Raw genomic sequence first — 20,074 nt, 5'->3', positions numbered from 1 at the left:
AGTATAAAGGAATTTGTGAATAACAGAAGCAAAATAAGCCTTGAAAGGAAAGCTCATAAATTGGGTGTTATTCCTCCACAAACCTAGACAGTGTGTTAAAAAGCAGAGACATCAGTTTGCTGACAAAGGTCTGTACTGTCGAAGCTATGGTTTTCCCAGTAGTCATGTATGGATGTGAGCATTGGACCACAGAGAAGGCTGAGCACTGCAAAACTGATGCTTTCAAACTGTGGTGCTAGAGAAGGCTCTCGAGAGCCCCTTGGACAGCAAGGAGATCAAAGTAGTCAATCCTGTGCTGTGCTTAGTCACTTCAGTTATGTTCAACTGGAATGGGTTGCCATGCCCTCCTCCAGGGGATCTTCCCAATCCAGGGATTGAACCCAGGTCTCCTGTACTGCAGGCAGATTCTTTACCATCTAGGCCACCAGGGAAGCCCACTCAAGCCTAAAGAAAATCAATTCTGAATATTCACTGGAAGGACTGATGCTGAAGCTTAAACTCCAATATTTTGGCCACCTGATGAGGAAAGCCAACTCACTGGAAAAGACTCTGATGCTGGGAAAGATGGAAGGCAAAAGAAGAGGGTGACAAAGGATGAGATGGTTGGATGGTATCACCAACTCAACGGACATGAGTTTAAGCAAATTCCGGGAGATGGTGAAAGACAGGGAAGCCTGGTGTGCTGCAATCCACAGGGTTGCAAACAGTTGGACACGACAGTGAGTGAACAACAAACCTCCACTTAGGAGACAACACTCTGAAGATGAATTGGACCTTCTCATAAAGCACTTTATTGCCCAGTCAGAGCCAGGACCCCAGAGGAACTGACTGCCAGCCAGCATCTTGTATCATCTAAATCAAATGGTCCAAAATCATGTTAGGGCTGAGAAATGCCTATTGTAGAGACATTCTTTTGTCCAGTACCTGTTATTCCAGGAGCCTTGAATCTCAAGCCATATGCTGTGTCACAAGTACAATTTTAACACACGAGAACATTTCTCATAGGAAAACATAAACCCTCCCTCGGAATCCTTATCCATTTGATGTTTTGATGCAACCTTATCTTCCCAGCATCCAAGCTAGGATGAAGCCTCACAAGATGGAGCTTGCCCTGAAGACAGCTCCTACGTATTCTGGACACCCATCCCACATGACACAGAGAAGGCCCATCTCCCACAGACACAAGCTACCTGTCCAGCCAGGAGCTCAGGCGCCGGGCATCTCACAGGTTGGAGGCACCCACGGTCCTGCCTCCTAGCTTACCTGCTGCCACCATGCACCAAAGCAGGAACAGTGAGTCTAACTTCTGAACCACATCCCTTGGCAACTTACATTTTATAAGGCTCAACAAATCAGAGCTACATTTATTGCCATTTTACTAACGTAAAGCGTACGCCCAGTGCAACGTGGGCATCTAAGGCGAAAGCAGTCACTCCTTCTGCCTGTCTCAGGCGGAAAGCCACACTCACCTTCGGCACCCAGTTACGAGAGGTGACACACAACACAGAGCTCCTCAAAGGCTGAGTTCCTCAGCTGACTGCACCTGAAGTCACCAAGCTGCTGGAGTTCTCCAAATTCTCCTATCCAATTCAAATCTCAGCAGAGAGTGACAATCCAGGAAATTGCTCGAAGAAAAGGAACGTAGGAAATCTGAAAAGAGACAGAAGACACCATTTATCAGGGCAGCCTGCTTGCTGGATTTTAAGTTACTGCTTGAAAAATAACTGATTATTTGTTTACCTGAAACCAATATTTTACTTGTTGTTGTTGTTTAGTCACTCAGTTGTGTCCAACTCCTTGTGACCCACGGACTGTAGCCTGTTAGGCTCCTCTGTCCATGGGATTCCTCAGGCAAGAATAATGGAGTGGGTTGCCGTTTCCTTCTCCAAATATTTTTAATAGACCCCAGGAAAAAATGTGCTTTATATTTACTGACCTCGACCCAAACAAAAACTCCTTTGCCCTGCTCTATTTTCCAGACCCTGGGTCAACGTGGAGGCAGAGGGTAGGTGGGGACCCCCTTGGGGATAACCGAGGGACCCAAGCTCCCAGATCTCTTCCAGCCCCCTCCCCACAATACCGCTGCCCACACCCTCCAAGCCTGCTGAAAACAAAAGAGCAGCTGCCAAGTGGAAATTCAAAAAGCCCGTCTGGGAGCCTAATTAGGGAGAAGAATTGCAGAGAATGGATATCATGTAGAGATTTCATCTCCTGCGTGGACCATTCACCGAGAAAGGCCCCGCCAGACCCACAGCTTCGTCCTTATCGGGATGAACACACACACACTCTCTCTCTCTCTCACTACTATATATCAAATAGATAGCTAACAAGGACCTACTGTATAGCACAAGGAACTCTACTCAATACTCTAATGACATATATGGGAAAAGAATCTGAAAAAGAGAGGCTATACTGTATGTGTACGTCATGTGTATGACTGAGTCACTTTGCTGTACAATGGAAACTAACAAAACATTGTACATCAGCTAGACTCCAATAAAAATTTTTAAAAAGAAAATATCGCTACAGGAATCTGAAGACAGCATCCTGAAATTACAGAGGAGGAGCCGACAGAGGATCCCGCAACCCCCTCCCTCCCGGCTGTGGGACTTGGCCTTATGGCCCCTGACACCTGGGTACCTATTTTCAGTCCTGATTTGTCCTTTGAGGGGACCCTGAGGCACTGTGGACTCCAAGAGGGTTCACTGGCATCTTTAATTATGCTTCAAAGCCTGAAGGGATCTCTCCTGACCATTCACTTGTACAAGATCTATTAATTCATCAAACCATGATGATGACTCACAACATTATTAAACACCCCACAGAAGAGTCGAGTTTTATTTTAGTCAAATAGAAAAGGATAATTCAGGGAAGGCTTTAAGGCAAGTTCATAAATGTTGATTAAAAAATGAATTCATTTATGCATTCTCTGGTATTATTTTAAGGGCTTGGATGATTTTTGTTTAGTTTTGTTTGAATGTATGATTTAACACAAGGGAAAGGTGCTGGGCAGACACACCAGGGATATGAGACCTGGACGAGATCTTAGACGCGCACCAGGATGGAGGCCTTCTCTCTGCCGTGTGTTTTCAGAAACAAGACAGAAAACAGACGCTTTGCTATCTAGACTCCAGGCCTGACCAAGGATTCCGATTTCTCACTGTGGGCCTGACACATGCCACTTACTGGAGAAACCCACTAGCTAAATACTGCTGTGTCTGCAAACACCACTTCTGTATTAGTATTTTCAGGGGTTCTTCTGGACATAAGTTGTAGCTTTAAAATTTTCATTGGAAAGTGAATGTGCCTGGAGTCAGAGCTCAAGCCAAGGCCCTTGGGCGTCTGGGGGGCTGTCTGAGTTGCCCCCTGTACGCACGGTGCGCTCATGGTGTGTGTATATGTGTGTGTGATTTAATCCTCCCAATAACCTCCTGGGATAGATACTAATATTCACTTTGCCACAGGACTTAATGTTCTCATAGAGGCAGAGATTCTCCTTAGCAGGCTTGGAGTGAGGAACGCAAGCCTCTAAAGCTGAACCTACCACACCAGCAGCAAGCCTAGTGCCAGAGAATTTATCTTCCTTCCCAGTTCACCAGCGCCACGGCCTGGGTCTGGAAGTCTTGTCCTCTGACACTCGCTGTGGCCATCCAGGTGGATGCCCAGGATCTGAGCCAATGACAAGGTTCCAACCAGAGCCTCCCTGGGAAAGACTGAGGGCAGGAGGAGAAGGGGGTAGCAGAGGATGAGATGGTTGGATGGCATCACTGACTCAATGGACATGAATCTGAGCCAACTCCGGGAGACAGAGAAGGAGACTGCAATGCTGCAGTCCATGGGGTCGCAAAGAGTCGGACGCAGCTGAACAACAACAAAGATGGCCTAGGCACCTGCGATCCAACTGTGTGAGACGGAGGGGTGGTGTTTTCTTCAAGAAAAGCATCTCACTGACCAAGCGTCAGTGCACGAACCACACACCTTCCTCAGAAGTGAACACAGAGACTAAGCTGTTCCCTTGCTGGGTTTCCATGAAGTCCACCCACTGCCACGTTTAATGTGGACTATTCAAAGCCTCTGTTAAGGACGAGCACTTCAGATCAGGTCTTCAGTACAACCTGTGATAGAATCCACCAGGAAAGCATACACTTTGTAGAAAACCACCTCTGACTGGCAACACTGCCAGGTTTAAGGTCACTGGGGCCAAGGTGGTCACTGGAGAACGTTTCACAGCCTGCTCAGGCAGGAGGGGACAGTGCATGCTTGTCTTTACAGGCATTTCCCCACAAGCACCACTTGCATCTCCCCATAGGAATTAAAGCGATGAGGACAGAGTAAAGGATATTAACACAAATACTAAATGCACCCCTTTCTCCACAATGATCTGGACCCCGATCATTCTACCACGGCAAAACCAAAGGACTATCTGAATTCTCTGCAATACTGAGGTTTTCTTTTTCTTGACTGTGTTTTGAAAAGCCTGGGCACAACCTGGGGTTCTCCCTGGTCTCGGGGGGCATTTAGCCAGGACACCAGTGAAGGTGCTCAGGTCAGGTGGCTGCCAACCAGCAGCCCTGCCTGTCCCCACGGGCCTGGCCTCCAGACACCCAAACCATCTGTCCCAGCCCCACCTGAACTCCAGGTGCCCCACGGAGCCTGTCCTGGCTGCTTTTCTGGGCCATCTGGGCGGTTTCCTCTGAACCTCAGTGGGCTGGCCATTCAGGGCTGGTGTCCATCACTGACAGACTTCCCTGCAGTACAGTCTTCAGGATTAATGAGAGGCTCATGACCTTCCATTGAGGCCAAAGGCTGGAGCCCCCCGACTCTTTGGGCAGGATGGACATGCAGTCCTGCCTACTGCCCAGATGACATGAATCCCCTAAAGGCTCCCCATAAAGACCAGCACTCCACCGCCCAACCCACAGAAGCAGAGAAGCAACTGGACAGGTCCCAGGGACACTGTGTTGGTGGCTCCACCTTCACAGCAACCCAGGAGACACAACTCATCGTCGGCTCAGGAACCAAACCACCAGACCCTCAGGCCCAGAGCCAGGATTCAAACCCAGGCCCACCTGACTGCAGAGCCCCACTGGACTCTTTCTCCCCACATGGATCACCACTAAAGGGCCAGAACCTCCAGACCTGGGCAAAGGTCATCTGTCACCGCCATCAGTCTGGAGTGTCTGCCACAATAGGAGCCCGGCTTCTGCCTCTCAAATCAGGGAAGGACAGTATCATAGTTTCTAAGACGCAAGTCCATGACCACACATGCCACCTTAATCTGAGAACAAACTTGTGGTTACCAAGGGGTGGGATCGGGGTGGCTGGGGAGGTTGGGGTTAGCAGATATAAGCTATTATCTATAGGATGGATAAACAACAAGGTCCTACTGTATAACACAGGGAATTATATTCAACATCCTGTGATTCAGACTTAGAGAATGAACTTATGGTTGCTGGAGGGAGGGATGAGGGGAAGGGATAGGTAGGGAGTTTGGGATGGAAATGAACACATTGCTGTATTTAAAATGGATAACTAACAAGGACCTACTGTATAGTATAGGAAACTCTGCTCGGTGTTATGTGGCAGCCTGGATGGGAGGGGACTTTGGGGGAGAATGGATACATGTGTATGTATGGCTGAGTCCCTTCACTGTTCACCTGAAACTATCACAACATTGTTAATCAGCTCTACTCCAATATAAAATAAAAAGTTAAACAAAACCCTATGATAAACCATAATGGAAATGAATATAAAAAATAACATATATATGTGTATAACTGAGTCACTTTGCTATACAGCAGAAATTAACACATCGTTAAAATTAATAAAGTATATACATAAATAAAAACAAAGGCACTATTTCTCTTAGATGTCAATGCAGAAAAAAATTACTGAGTTACACTGTTTGACTGTTGAACACTGCACATAAGCTCAAGACTCTTGGATTATGCCAGATGAGTATCATGACCAAATAGTACATGAGTATGAAATAAACATGCAAGACACACGCAGTGAACTGCCCAGACCCCTCATCTGCAGGACAAGCTAAAGGCAATTATCTTTTTTCTTTTACTAAAAAGAAAAAAACAACACTAATGCTTCCAGGGACAGGACCCCACTTGCTTCTTACTACCCTGTGCGCAGTGCTAACAGTCAGATGCGGGGTCCACATTTCAGAAAGGCCCACCAAATTTGGACTTTTACTCAAGATAAAACTGTCCTGAAAAGGAAAACACCAGATTTTTCTGCCATGGGCTGGAATCAATTTAAATGATAACACTGGTTATCAGCGGACTGCATCTGTGTGAGGATCACAAGTTGATTAATGAAAATGGGGCAGAAAGAGCATGAGTTTCTAACTCTGAACAGCCTCAAGGAGATGTGGCTGGGGAGGTGTGGGGAGCAGGATCACTGGTCAGATGCCGAGCTCTGAGGGTTCTGTGTTCTGAAATAATGCACACATCTGCCTTCAAGTCTTCTAGAACTTCTCAGAGAACAAAACTGCCGGCAGTGGGTCGACCACACACGCCATGACCAAAAGATGTGGCAGGAGCCGTGGGCCCCAGACCTGCTCAGCCCCCACATGCCCCTCCCTCCTTGGTCCTGTTCCTCCACGTCCTCAGTTGTGACGAGGTCTCGACGCCCCTAATCTGTAGCTGTGAGCTCAGCACACGGGAGTGGATGTGAGAATTACCCAAAATTGATGATGTGGGACCAAAATGCATTAATACATTTATCTAAAGTACCATGACAAGGAAGTCATAAGGCAAATCTTAATATGGACTTAAATTTTACGGTCGCTGCCTCAGAATTCTAGCAGATAGGAATAACATTAGTAACACCTGTTCTAATGCTTTATAAGATTCTGTGTATATATTTGATGCTAGCCTCTTAATACAACAGTCCCCATCCTCCAAAAGGCATCATAGGTGTTTCTCTGAACCTATTTCCACTGACCCAAATCAGTTTTCAGAATCAGCATACATGTAGGTGTGTGTATACAACCCTATATACACATACCTGTGTATATATACACATCTCAATGCCATAACTGGATAGTCCAATTACACAAAATATTTTGCAAAGGGTCACCTGCATTCTTTACGAAGTGTCCACAGGATTTCATTGTTGTCCAGGTAATTACACCACAAATAAAAAGCATGCTGACCAAGATAAACCTTAAACATGAAAACACACTATTGAATAAAACCTCTTTTGTTGAAAAAGACAGAAGGAAGGGAAGACAGGAAAGAAAGAAGATATAGACACTGAATTCTCATCTGAGATAACTTATACACACAGGTGATCTAAATGACATTTCTAACTGTATGTGGCTAATGGTTAAAAAAAATACTTTCAGAGAACAAACTCATGATCATGCCAATTGAGTATGAATTTTAATATCATTGTGTTTTTAAAGTATATTTAGCTGCTTTTGAATATTCTGAAAAATGGTCAATATGACTCACCCACATTTTCCCCAAATGCCAGATACTTTCCTACTTTTGTGCCTTTATGTCCATTTCTTCCACCATTTAGGAAGAGATTCACACCTGCAGCTTCCTAAAACTACTGTCCAGCCAAAACCAACTCATCGTCCAGGAGGAATGAACCCAAAGTTCCCCTCTTCTGGAACATTCTACAGGAACGTCCTTCATTCCTGCAGCGATTGCTCTTTTATAACCAAACCGCCCCCATTCAAAGGCAACACAAGTGCCTCCAGCAAGGGACCTCCACATGCTGCCATCCATATGGTTCAGCCACATGGCAGGCTCTCGACAGAATGACTCTTATCAGACATTCATCACCCAATAAACTTACACTTCCTCAGTGATTTCTATAGAATCTGCCACAATGGTACAAAAACCTAAGATCATGGCATCCAGTTCCAGTACTTCAGGGCAAATAGATGGAGATAAAGTGGAAACAGTGACAGACTACTTTCTTGGGCTCCAAAATCTCTGCAGCCATGAAGACACTTGCTCCTTGGCAAGAAAGCTGCGACAAACCTAGACAGCATATTAAAAAGCAGAGACATGACTTTGCCCTCAAAGGTCTGTACAGTCAAAGCTACAGTTTTTCCAGTAGTCATGTACAGATGTGAAAGTCAGACCTTAAAGAAGACTGAGCACCAAAAACTTGATGCTTTCAAACTGTGGTGCTGGAGAAGACTCTTGAGAGTCCCTTGGACTGCAAGGAAATCAAACCTGTCAAACCTAAAGGAAATCAACCCTGAATATTCATTGGAAGGACTGACGCTGAAGCTCAATACTTTGGTCACCTGATGCGAAGAGCCAAGAGCCAACTCACTGGAAAAGACTCTGATTCTGTGAAATACTGAAGACAAAAGGAGAAGGGGGCAGCAGAGGATGAGATTGCTGGATGGCGTCACTGACTCAACAGACATGAATTTAAGCAAACTCTGGGAGATAGTGAAGGACAGCGAAGCCTGGCATGCTGCAGTGCATGGGGCTGCAGAGTCAGACATGACTTAGCGACTGAACAACAATGGCACCATTCAGTGCTCCAGGGTTTAGAATCCTCTTCTCCCAAATTTCAACCCAAGAGACCCTGAATTCCTTACACACAGCCTGATCCAACTCTTGGGTGTCAACACGGAGCCTTCATCACAAATCAGTGCACCCGTGCCAAAACCAAATGATGGTTCTGCTAACGAACCATATGTCTTCATTTTATTGCCATAAATTTATTTTTCTTGAGTATGTCATTGATCAAATAAACTAGCAAGAAGCCAGTGAGAGAGACTGAATGAATCAAAGAGGACTTCTAAACTTTCAAGCTCAAAAATGTATAGATGACTTCCCATGGCAACGGCCCAATTAATGCCATCCATAAAGCCATTCATATGCTGTGTCTGGGCTGAAATCCAATTAAGTCATTTCTGTCCGAATATCTCCAAAGAGCCTCCCGCTGAGCTCCAAGTGGAAATAAACATAAAAGCCAGATTAGCTGTGTAAGCACTTTCAGAGCTAAAACACGACAAGAGCATGAAAATCTACATGCCCAGCCTTTCAACTGGGCACAGAGGAAACACATTTCAACGGCCACCTGGCAAAAAGAAAACCCACTTCCTCATGCAGCCAGGTTTCCTCCAACAACCCTCATCCACTGTACACATCAAAGAAAAGCTGAGATCCGTTCACTTACATGCACAGAGAAACGACAAACTGGGCTCCACGATGCCATTCTGTGCAGAGGAAACACTCAGGACATGATTTCAAGCCCTCTCAGAATTCAGTGTTTCCCTGGCCTACTCCTTAAGGAGGATGCTTTGAAATCAGTAAATCCTGAAATTCACCATGGTCTCCAAACATGTAACTTGTTCCGTGAAAACATGAACACAAAGACAGAAGAAAGTTAGGGAACGAGTTAAACCTCCTCTGCACCTTGTGATTCATTATTCAAATTTACAGCAACAGAGACACCACTTTGCTGACACAAGTCAGTATAGTCAAAGCTATGGTTTTTCCAGTAGTCATGTACAGATGTGAGAACTGAATCATAAAGAAGGCTGAGCACCAACGAATTGATGCTTTTGATCTGTGGTGCTGGAGAAGATTCTTGAAAGTCCCTTGGACAACAAGGAGGTCAAACCAGTCAGTCCTAAAGGAAATCAACCCTGAATAGTCAACAGAAGGACTGATCTTGAAGCTCCAATACTTTGGCCACTTGATGCCAAGAGTTGACTCACTGGAAAAGACCCTGATGCTGAGAAAGACTGAGGGCAGGATGGCATCACCGACTCAATGGACCATGAATCTGAGCCAACCCTGGGAGAGAGTGGAAGACAGAGGAGCCTGGAGTGCTACAGTATATGGGGCCACAAAAAGTCAGACATGACCTAATGACTGAACAAAAAGACAAAAATTATCTTCGGATGATGTGTAAGAGCTGAAATAGGAGTGTTCTAACCACACATTTCAGAAATGGAAGGGTTCCTCTTCCCTACTGCCTGTTCATTGCACACAGAACAACTGAGACCTGCTGAATCAGACCACCTGCAGCTGGTTATGACACCAGCCCCAGGTAAGAACAAAGGGATGCAAAGGGAAGAAGAGAAAGTGAGAAGGACAGAATCAAGAACATTTATCTCCAAACCCTCAGCATCTGAACACCAGGCCTGTCTGAAAGAAGGGGCACGCAGGTGATGAGGCTGGCCACGCCTTCACCCGTGACAAAGGACACAAAGACTCTCTTCCAGGGGACGCTCAGCCCAGTGCACATCTTAGCAGCTGGGCACTGTGCGTGCGTGCTTAGTCACATCAGTCGTGTCCAATTCTCTGCGACCCCACGGACCATGGCCCGCCAGGCTCCTCTGTCCATGGGATTCTCCGGGCAAGAATAATGGAGTGGATTGCCATTTCCTTCTCCAGTGATAAAGTATGAAGTGAGTGAAGTGAAGCCGCTCAGTCGTGTCCAACTTTTTGCGACCCCATGGACTGTAGCCTACCAGGCTCCTCCATCCATGGGATTTTCCAGGCAAGAATACTGGAGTGGGTTGCCATTTCCTTCTCCAGCTGGGCACTGTAGAGACTGCCATTTAGCCTCAGACACCGGGTTTCCTTGGAGAGAGTATCAGTCACCTCATTGCTATAAATAAATGGAAGTCACACTTATTCAATGGAAATGTGACACAAATCTGCTCTGTGCAGACACGGTATGTAAATACAGCACAATACAGATGCCATCCTTCTTAGGGGATTCAGTCCAGTGAGGGACCGAAGTCAGACATGAGGTGATATGGCAGTGCTGCTTTATCTGCTGCAAGAAAACTTGCCTAAAAAAAATTCAGTTCAACTTTTCTAGATAACTTCTAAAATAGATGTGTCCCATCCAAAGTACCCATTAGTATCTGAGCAGAATTTTAAAATCTTTAAAGGAGACAAGTGAGCAGTGTCTTATATGAACATAATAGTTTTACATAAAGGTGGTTTATGATGGACTAGAAAGCAGGTCTCATCTGTCCTTCCTGAGACTAACCTCCCAACACTGAGAGGAGCTGCAAGGTCCTTTAGGGCCTCTTCAGCAAGCAAATCCTTCCTAAGTCAAAAAATGACAAGTTTCCTAAAAGTTCTCTCTTCTGGACAGACTTCAAGACAAGTCACTCCGCAAGTATTTCTGAAGCCTTCTGAGTACTATGCGGGGTGCTGGACATACAACAGACAAGACAGATGTAGGCTTCACCCCTACAAAGCAGACAGACAGAGGAGTGGGCCCAAGCGGGGACCTCAGGCCCCTGTGGGTCACCCCCCATCGTCTCTGCACATGGTATGTGGCCTCAGCAGGGATGTCCACTGCAGAGACTGGGTATGCTGATGATGCTTTGCACGTGAGAACACTGACTGAGTCTGCGTCCCCCACAGGCAGCCTCACACCTGCACAGCCCATCTGGCCCCTCACACTACAGTTGGCAGGTGGCTTTCTGAGAGGAAGCAGAGACATGTGCCCCTGGTGACCCTCCTGGTCCACTCCTCCACACCACCTGCAGTCCAACGCTGCAGGTTCTCAAGAGTTCTCATTCTGCTTCAGGCCTGGACAACCCGCCCCCCTCCATCCACTCCTCACCTGCAAACCCCACACACCTGTCTCCAGGCCACCATCCACGCTGTGGTACAGACCATGGCCAAGGGCAGGACCCACCTGACACTTTCCTTGGGGAGAATCAAACTAACAGCCCACACTCTGGGGACACCTGTACTCCCAGCCATCACTCCCCACAATGGTCCTCCACCCAAGTGGACGGGCATGGCTCTACCGGGAATGCAGGCAGGACATGTCAAAATGGACAGAAAGGACATGGCTGAGATGCTATCGGAGAGGAACAGCTTGATTAAACAGCACCAGACACTGAATGACAGGGAAGTCCCAGGTGGCTCAATGGTAAAGAATCTGCCTGCCAATGCATTAGATGCCAAGAGACACAGGTTCCCTGGGTCGTGAAGATCCCCTGGAGAAGGGAATGGCAACCCACTCCAGAATCCCATGGACAGAGGAGCCTGGTGGGCTACAGTCCATGGGGTCACAAAGAGTCGGATAAGACTGAGTGAACACACATTGAAAACTATCCACTTGTAAAACAAGACAGATGTCTCTAGGTTCTAAAGAGACAGGACTTCAAACTTACATTCTCAACTCCGAAAAGTAAGGTAAGGACATTTCAGATTCTTTTCCACATATGTATTTATCTATGAAGAAACTTAACTACCATTTTGCTGCCTGGTTAAGCTGCCTGCAATTACCGACCTGCTGTTCACCCTCCTCACGCTGAGATTCATCACCCCAGTGAACTTAACTATGTTCAGGAACCTTGGCAGGCTCATCACAGGCTCCTCCTTCTAAATGCTCCATAAAAATGTTTTTAACCCAAGCTGCAAAGATCTTTGGGGAACCTCTGTAGTCACCTCTGACGACATAAAGATGAAAGTATTCCACTCTTCGTCTTTTCTCTTCAAATCAGTCCCCAGACTCTAAGGTTACTTTTTATTCAATTGAAATGCAATTCACAGACCATAAAAATTCACCAACTAAAGTGTACGATTCAATGACTTTATTTTTTAAAAGTAAGTAAAGGAGAGATGTCTTTGTATTACAAGAAAGTGAAATGACCTGAGTAAAGCTGGTAGTTGGGTATCCCTAGTGGCTCAGATTCGGAGAAGGCAATGGCACCCCACTCCAGTACTCTTGCCTGGAAAATCCCATGGATGGAGGGGCCTGGTAGGCTGCAGTCCTTGGGGTCGCTAGGAGTTGGACACAACTGAGCAACTTCACTTTCACTTTTCACTTTCATGTATTGGATCAAGAAATGGCAACCCACTCCAGTGTTTTTGCCTGGAGAATCCTAGGGACGGGGGAGCCTGGTGGGCTGCCGTCTACAGGGTCACACAGAGTCAGACACGACTGAAGTGACTTAGCAGCAGCAGCAGCAGCAGTGGCTCAGATGGTGAAGAATTTGCCTGCAATGCAGGAGACCTGGGTTTGATCCCTGGGTCTGGAAGATCCCCTGGAGAAGGGAACAGCAAGCCACTTCTGTATTCTTCCCTGGAAAATCCCATGGACAGAGGAGCTGAAGTTAAGCTGGTAGTTAGCGATTTCCAGAACAGTAGCTGTACACACAAGAAGCAGTGGTCTTGCTCCAATGAAGTCATGTGGGTGCCTGAGACAGGAGGAAGGCTTCCCCTGATGTTAGAGGTTTCAGTTGTCTTTTGAAAAAAATACATGCAGTAAAAATTTTCCAACAAAATAATAACAGTAAATAGAAGAAAACAAAACTTAACAACGAGCTAACTTTCACCCCTTTGTCTTTCATAGAATATGAAAATCCCACAGATACTTAAGTTCAAACATACATCTTCTGGAGGTAAGCGATAATTTAATCCTGGCTCTGAAATAGATGGATTACGACCGTAAATTAGTGAAAATGGGGTTGTAATTGGTTCTCCTAGGAAATGAACTGAATCAGATGAACACAACTAGTCACCCTGCAGTCAGCCCCGACTGAGGGCGATGAAACCACTTGGAAACCTGCAGTTAACGCCAGAACCTTTAGCCAGTTATAAAACCATAAACTAGCGAGTCCACACTACAACACTGAAAGGTTTTCAGTGCCAGATTTCCGAACTGGTTTTCTTTTCTAGAAGCATCCTGTTTCTTTCTTGTCGTGTTGTTCTGTTTTGGTGGGGGGAGCTACTCTTCACTGCAGTGCTCAGGCTTCTCATTTCGATGGCTTCTCTCGTTGTGGAGCATGGGCTCTAGGGCACACTCAGTGGTTGTACAGGCTTAGTTGCTCAACAGCATGTGGGATCCTCTCAGACCAGGGATCGACCCGGAGTCCCCTGCATTGGCAGGCAGATTCTTATCCACTGCACCACCAGGTAAGTCCCAGAAGCATCTTGTTTCTACGAGAAGGCAGACACCAACAGAATTCTGCAGTTTACAGCCCTTTGCTTTGTCTTAACTGATTATGGTTACAAAAGGCTTGGCACTTGCCCGTAAGTCTGATCACAGGAGGCTGATGGTGAACCCATGATGTCTTCCTTCACTGCTAGGAGATGCCTCCCCCACCACTGGGCAGGAATCCTGCAAGGCCAGGACCACCACCCCTGTCAATCCTGAAGCCCAAGAGGCTAGCTGCCCAGAGCGTGACCGCCCACACCTGCCCAGGAATGGTTAAGAACTGCCTCCCACCTGTCCCCATCAGAAGGTCATCTGCCACTAGAGGTGCCTGCTTCTCCTCTTTAGAAAGACATGGAAACCACTTTGCCCTACACCCTGAGTTCAATATCCACCACTCAAAAATAGCACAAACCATTTATTTCTGTGCCGAAAAAATAAAAAAAATGAACCAAGGCTTCAGACCCTTGTCAATATTTAAGGGCTTCCCCCAGAATTAGTAGAAATGCTGAAACAGAAGTGAGCCCTTCAGGTTCTCAGTGTCCAAGGCTTATAAGGCTATCCTTGGGAGGCAGGGGAAACGCTGAACGAGGAGGGGAGGTGGTATAAGACTCCAGTCAAGGGCCTAAAGGACAATAAATATTGTGTCTTTGGACCATAAAGTTAAAATCAAAAGGAATTTTGGTGACTTGGGCTATTTCTGCAGGACCACCCCATAACCACAACAGGGTGCTCTCCACCCCCACGGGTCCCCTCAAAGCAGTCTCAAGAGTTGAAGTTCACAGGCAAATGTTTAACAAAACGATCAGATAAACCCAGCTCCCCAGGGCTAAAAACCAGTGGGCTGTCACCTTAGCGGCTAACTTTCCTAAAGACACCTCTTTCTTTCCACAGAAGCAACCTGTACTGTGCTCTCTTATGCCACAGACACATGCCGACTAGTGACTTGTACAGCTGGGTGAACTGACCTGCTGGAGTGTGGGTGGTACCTGGGGAAGAGCAGTGATGTAGAAACTAGAGGAAGGGCACCACCCACCTGCCTCCTCCATCACCACAGGCAGAAGGGATGCTAAGATCCGAGGCCAGCGAGCCCATCCCTGGACCAGACACTACTGCCTCCAATACCTGCTTCCAATGCCCTGTGATCACACTCCAGGCGCCCCACTCTGGTAATGATTGGGGGCAACCAGGCACCTTGTTGATACTTCTCAGGGTCCCCAGTGTGAGAAAAGGAGTGAGCCCCCCATCCACATCATATTAAACCACACAGAGATAGGACCACTCACCCTCTTTGTTAGTTGAAAATGAGCATCTCATAGGACTCTGGCATGGAAAGTCCAGAGATGAGAAAGCGACCCCCAGAGGAATGCAGAATGTTGTCAATGACAAGAGAATGTCCTAAGAGGCACAGAACTGCCAGCTGCCCACTGCTGCCCACACCCACATGTGCCTCTGAACGGTCATCTTTCTAAGTGAGCAGCACGTCAGGATCCACTGTGAAGCCACAGTGCTGTCAGCACATCACAACCTCAACTTCAAGCACTACTGTCCTACAGGTGGTGGTCCATGTGCTCGCACCAAACAAGACATCCGTCTTCCTGAGACCCATCCTGAAGCAGAATCAGCTTCCCTCAAAGCACGCAGTCGCACATGGGATTTACACCAGGGTGAACTGAACAGGGCTTCCTGTGCTGGACTCTCTGCACACGAGGTGGTAAAGCACAGTTGCTGGTGTCCTTCTGGCTTGTCTTTGTAAATGGTTTTCCTATACTCCTAGTCGTAAAAATCTACTTTTACTGGAAAAGAAGAGAGAAAGGGGAGGAAAAGGAAGAGAGGCGGGGAAGAGGGGAGGGAAGGGGGAAGGGAGGAGGAAAGGGATGAGGGACAGAGAGAGGGAGGGAGGGAAGGGGGTGACCCAAAGTCTCAAGGCCCCTTCCATCGTGCAGGGCTCTGACCAGAGGCAAATACAGGGCTGATACTTCTTGGCTGGGGGAGCTCCCTATTCACTGCAGGAGTTGAGGGCTCCCCCCGCCTGAAGTTACAATGATCAAAAACATCCCCAGACATCTGAGATGCTGCCACACGTCCCCCGGGGATGAAATCACTGGGCCGAGACCCACTGAACTAGAATATATGTAAATTAAACAGACCAAGTTTCCTTTTTTTTTTTCCAACAGCAAAAACAAGACAGAAATATTCATGTATTTTCTAACTATTAATATTTTGGAATGTGATTAGAATGTTCAGGCGGCAGTTGCTGTAACTGTGTATGCTCAGTCGGTTAGTCATGTCCAGCTCTTTTTGTGACCCCATAGACTGCAGCCCGCCAGGCTCCTCTGTCCACGGGATTCTCCAGGCAAGAACACTGGAGTGGGTTACCATTTCATTTTCCAGGGGATCTTTTCCACTCAGGGATCGAACATGCATTTCTAGTGTCTCCAGCATTGGTAGGCAGATTCTTTACCACTGAGCCACCTGGGAAGCCCTAGTTACTGTAATTACCCACTCCAAAATAACTGAATCGACAGGTATACTCAGTTTAACTCAAGGTCATGATTAACTAAGCTACAACTTGCCTCATCATTAGAAGACAATCTTCCAGTTCTAGTTTGGGGTAAGTGTGTAGACTGTGCTATTGTTTATCTAAGAAAACATTAAGTATTAAAAATAAACACTATTGATACTATGTATAAAATAAATAACTAATAAGAACCTTACTATAGAGCACAGAGCAATCAAGTCTGCTCTGCGGTGACCTCAATGGGAAGGAAATTCAAAACAGAGGGTTTATATGTATACCTGATTCACAGCTGATTCACTTTGCTGTACAGTAGAAACAGAACACTGTAAAGCAACTAAACACCAATAAAAATTTAAAAACAAATATCTAACTTATGAAGACATGTATGTACTTTGCATTACAAGGCTATAAATAAAAGGAGAGAAAGAAAAATAACCCTTTTAAAAATAGTGATGGAAGGAGTAAGAAGAGAAGACAGAAACACAAAGCAGACCTCTCTGCAGACATCTCTTTGGCTCTGGAACCATGAAAATGGTTTACATAATTATAAACTGATAGTAATTTTTTAAGTTCTAAAAATCAAAAGCAAAATGGAAACAAATTAACCAAATTATATACTGAAGTGGTGGCATGAACACACAGGGGAATTGTTCCGGAAGACTCTGAAACACAGTCATTTGGCTGCAGTTTCCTAGTGGGATAAACCCTGAGGACAAAAACATCTTCAGCTGTTTTCACTACTCACAGTGTGAGTAAAAATATTGGTGGAGCTATTCTAAACATTTCTATGGGCTGTGTATAAATAAAGTGAGATAATCAAGCAAATAGGTAATTATGTTCATGTTCCCAGGGATAAGAATTTTCAGCATAAGAGAAAAGAGATATAAATATAAAATCAAAGAACTAAAACACCTTGTAATTCTAATTCTGAACTAGAAATACTGTGAATTTACAATAGATTATGTTTTAAAAAAAAAAAAAAACAAGTAAATGAAACCACCTTTGAGAAATTTAAGTATTTCCTGCCGTATCAGTAAACCAGGATGTCACAGCCACCAGCAATTCTAGCCCTCCAAATGCGAATTCCTGAGCCTGGAGGGTGCCCAGAAAGGAGGACAATACCTGGTATCCAGCAGCTACCAGGCCTGCAGCCACTCCCTACGAGGACCTCTGAAGAACCAGGTTGGATGCAGGATACAGGATGCTTGGGGCTGGTGCGCTGGGATGACCCAGAGGGATGGTATGGGGAGGGAGGTGGGAGGGGGGTTCAGGAGTGGGAACACGTGCACACCCGTGGCGGATTCATGTTGATGTATGGCAAAACCAATACAATATTGTAAAGTAATTAGCCTCCAATTAAAATAAAAAAAAGAAAGAAAGAAAAATGAAGGAAGCTGGCCCCAGATAGCTGAGATGCATATGAAAGGAAAGATTTCAGGGAGCCCAGAATCTTACATCCTCCCATACACAGAAAAGCACTAAATTCCTTAACATGAGATACCTGGTTTTCTTTAATTCACAAAAAATAGTTTTGATGTTCAGACTACCTGCCCTTTGTTGCAAACTTCTATATAACCTGACTCCTACCCCATCTCCTTGGAGCAGTTCCCTCGGGATCACTTGAGGTGCTGTCTCCTGAAGTTCTAAAAACTCCCCCCAGAATAAAACATAACTCTCAACTTGTACATTGTGACTATTTTTTAAGTCTACACCTTTAGCCACTGAAAAGGCCCAGATTAAATGCTCACGAGTACTGAGCATCCATGTCTCCTGGACTAGGGTCCCCAAATTCCATCTTCTGATGAAGGGAGCACAGCTAGGAGGGGAGGCACTAGTGGAAGGGGCCCGGAGCCCCTCAACTCCTACCCCACCAACCCTGGGCAGTGGGCACTGGCCACGGCTGGGTATTTCCCATAATAGCAAGGAGGTCAGCTCCTGAAATCACAGCTCCTGATTTCTCTAAAACCAAACAGAAACCTCGCTCATGACAGTCCTGGGGAAGCAACACCACTTGTGAACACTGTCAAATAAAGGGCCAACCTCCCTGCAAAACAGGCCCCTAGGCACAGCCCTAGGCTGGTATGCATGCATGGGAGTCTGGGCTGAGCGCCAGCATCCCATGGGAATGATGAACCATGGATTGAGCCCAGACCGCCACACCTGCCCTCTCCCATATGCCCCTGATACCCAGCAGGACCCTGCGGAACTCCTGGGCAGGAAAGCCCTCTGTGTCCCCGCTTTCTTGATTCTTGATTACAGGAAATAGGCTTCATTCAGCCTCCAGGTCTCCCTGAGTTCCAATGGGCAAGCTCAAACAGTTGCTAATCAGGGAAGGGAGGGGATGCAGAGACAAGGGAGGAGCAGTCAAGAAACAATAGTGTAGCCTTGGGGCAGGTCCTGGTTCCCCTCAAGGGACACATACAACAATACCTTAGAGCTTTTCTGCAGACACTGAAACCCCCACCGACTGGGAGAGGTTAACTGTCTGCTGCCCACAAGCAAGGACAGCCCAGACCTGTTGGAACCACAAGGCTGACGATGCTGATTCCTACTTACCTCTCCACCTGCTAATCAGAAGAATGTCCAGAGCTGACCATGCCCTCTTTGAACCAGGATTACAACACTCCTCATTACCTGCTCCAGGGCAGGACACACAGTTTTGCAGACTTTAACCCGCTATGGCCCTCTTTGCCTGGTAAAGCAATAAAGCTATTTTTTCCTACTTCACCCAAAACTCTGTCTTAAGATTTAACTCGGTATCATGGTACAGAGGCCAGATTCAGCTTCACTCCAACAGGGGCACACACAACATCACAGAGTCATCTTGCCAAAATCGGATCTCCATTGTGGCCAGCAGTTTCCAGGACACAAGGACACACAGGAGAACACTAACCAGGGGCCTCTATGCCAAACCACAGGTAGGAAACCCAAAGTGGGGACAAAAGACCTGTTTTCCCCAACCAATCAAACCACAATGAAAAAAAAAAAAAAATCAGAGGGCAGAGAAGTCAATAAATAATTCCACTGTAATCTATGGACATGAACGCCAAAGAATTGATGCTTTTGAATTGTGGTGCTGGAGAAGACTCTTGAGAGTCCCTTGGATGGCAAGATCAGACCAGTCAATCCTAAAGGAAATAAACTCTGAATACTCACTGGAAGGACTGACACTGAAGCTGAAGCTCCACGAGAAGAGCCGACTCATTGGAAAAGACGTTATGCTGGGAAAGATTGAAGGCAAAAGGAGAAGAGGGCAGCAGAGGATGAGATGGCTGGATGGCATCACCAATTCAATGGACATGAACTTCAACAAACTCCAGAAGATAGTAGGGGACAGGGAGGCCTGGTGTGCTGCAGTCCAGTTGCAAAGAGTTGGACACAATTTAGTGACTGAACAACAATGAAGATTTATAGACCTTATTTGGATCTTGGTTTGAACAAGCAAATTTTCAATAAAATATTTGAGATAGCCAGAAAATTTGAACACCAACTTGGTATGATTAAGGAATTTTTACTAGTGGAATATTTGCTATATTTTCAGATGAAAGGATATTTAGGGTCTGCTTTAAATAAAAGTCGCTGGAGAGGGTGGCAGTTTAGATGAAAGGAGACTAGCAATTAACTGATGAGTCCTGAAGCTGA

The 20,074-nt window shown here is 46.2% G+C and overlaps 1 protein-coding gene across 5 annotated transcripts in view; it reads right to left on the bottom strand.

Moving 5' to 3' along the window:
• The window catches only part of NCK2 (NCK adaptor protein 2), a 115,313-nt gene that overhangs the window by 47,733 nt on the left and 47,506 nt on the right, over positions 1–20,074 (bottom strand). For all 5 annotated transcript variants that reach the window (XM_086326669.1, XM_086326672.1, XM_086326666.1 and 2 more), the window contains exon 2: positions 1,470–1,650. The gene's annotated coding sequence lies outside the window, so the exon portion shown is untranslated. The remainder of the gene's footprint in view (positions 1–1,469; positions 1,651–20,074) is intronic.

This window comes from Bos grunniens, chromosome 11 (genome assembly GCF_055505025.1).
Source record: "Bos grunniens cultivar Pamir isolate PY7600 chromosome 11, Bosgru_T2T1.0, whole genome shotgun sequence".
Classification (NCBI taxonomy): Eukaryota; Metazoa; Chordata; class Mammalia; order Artiodactyla; family Bovidae; genus Bos; species Bos grunniens.
The sequence above is the reverse complement of the archived record's forward strand: the minus strand, read 5'-3'. Positions and strand labels throughout refer to the sequence as shown.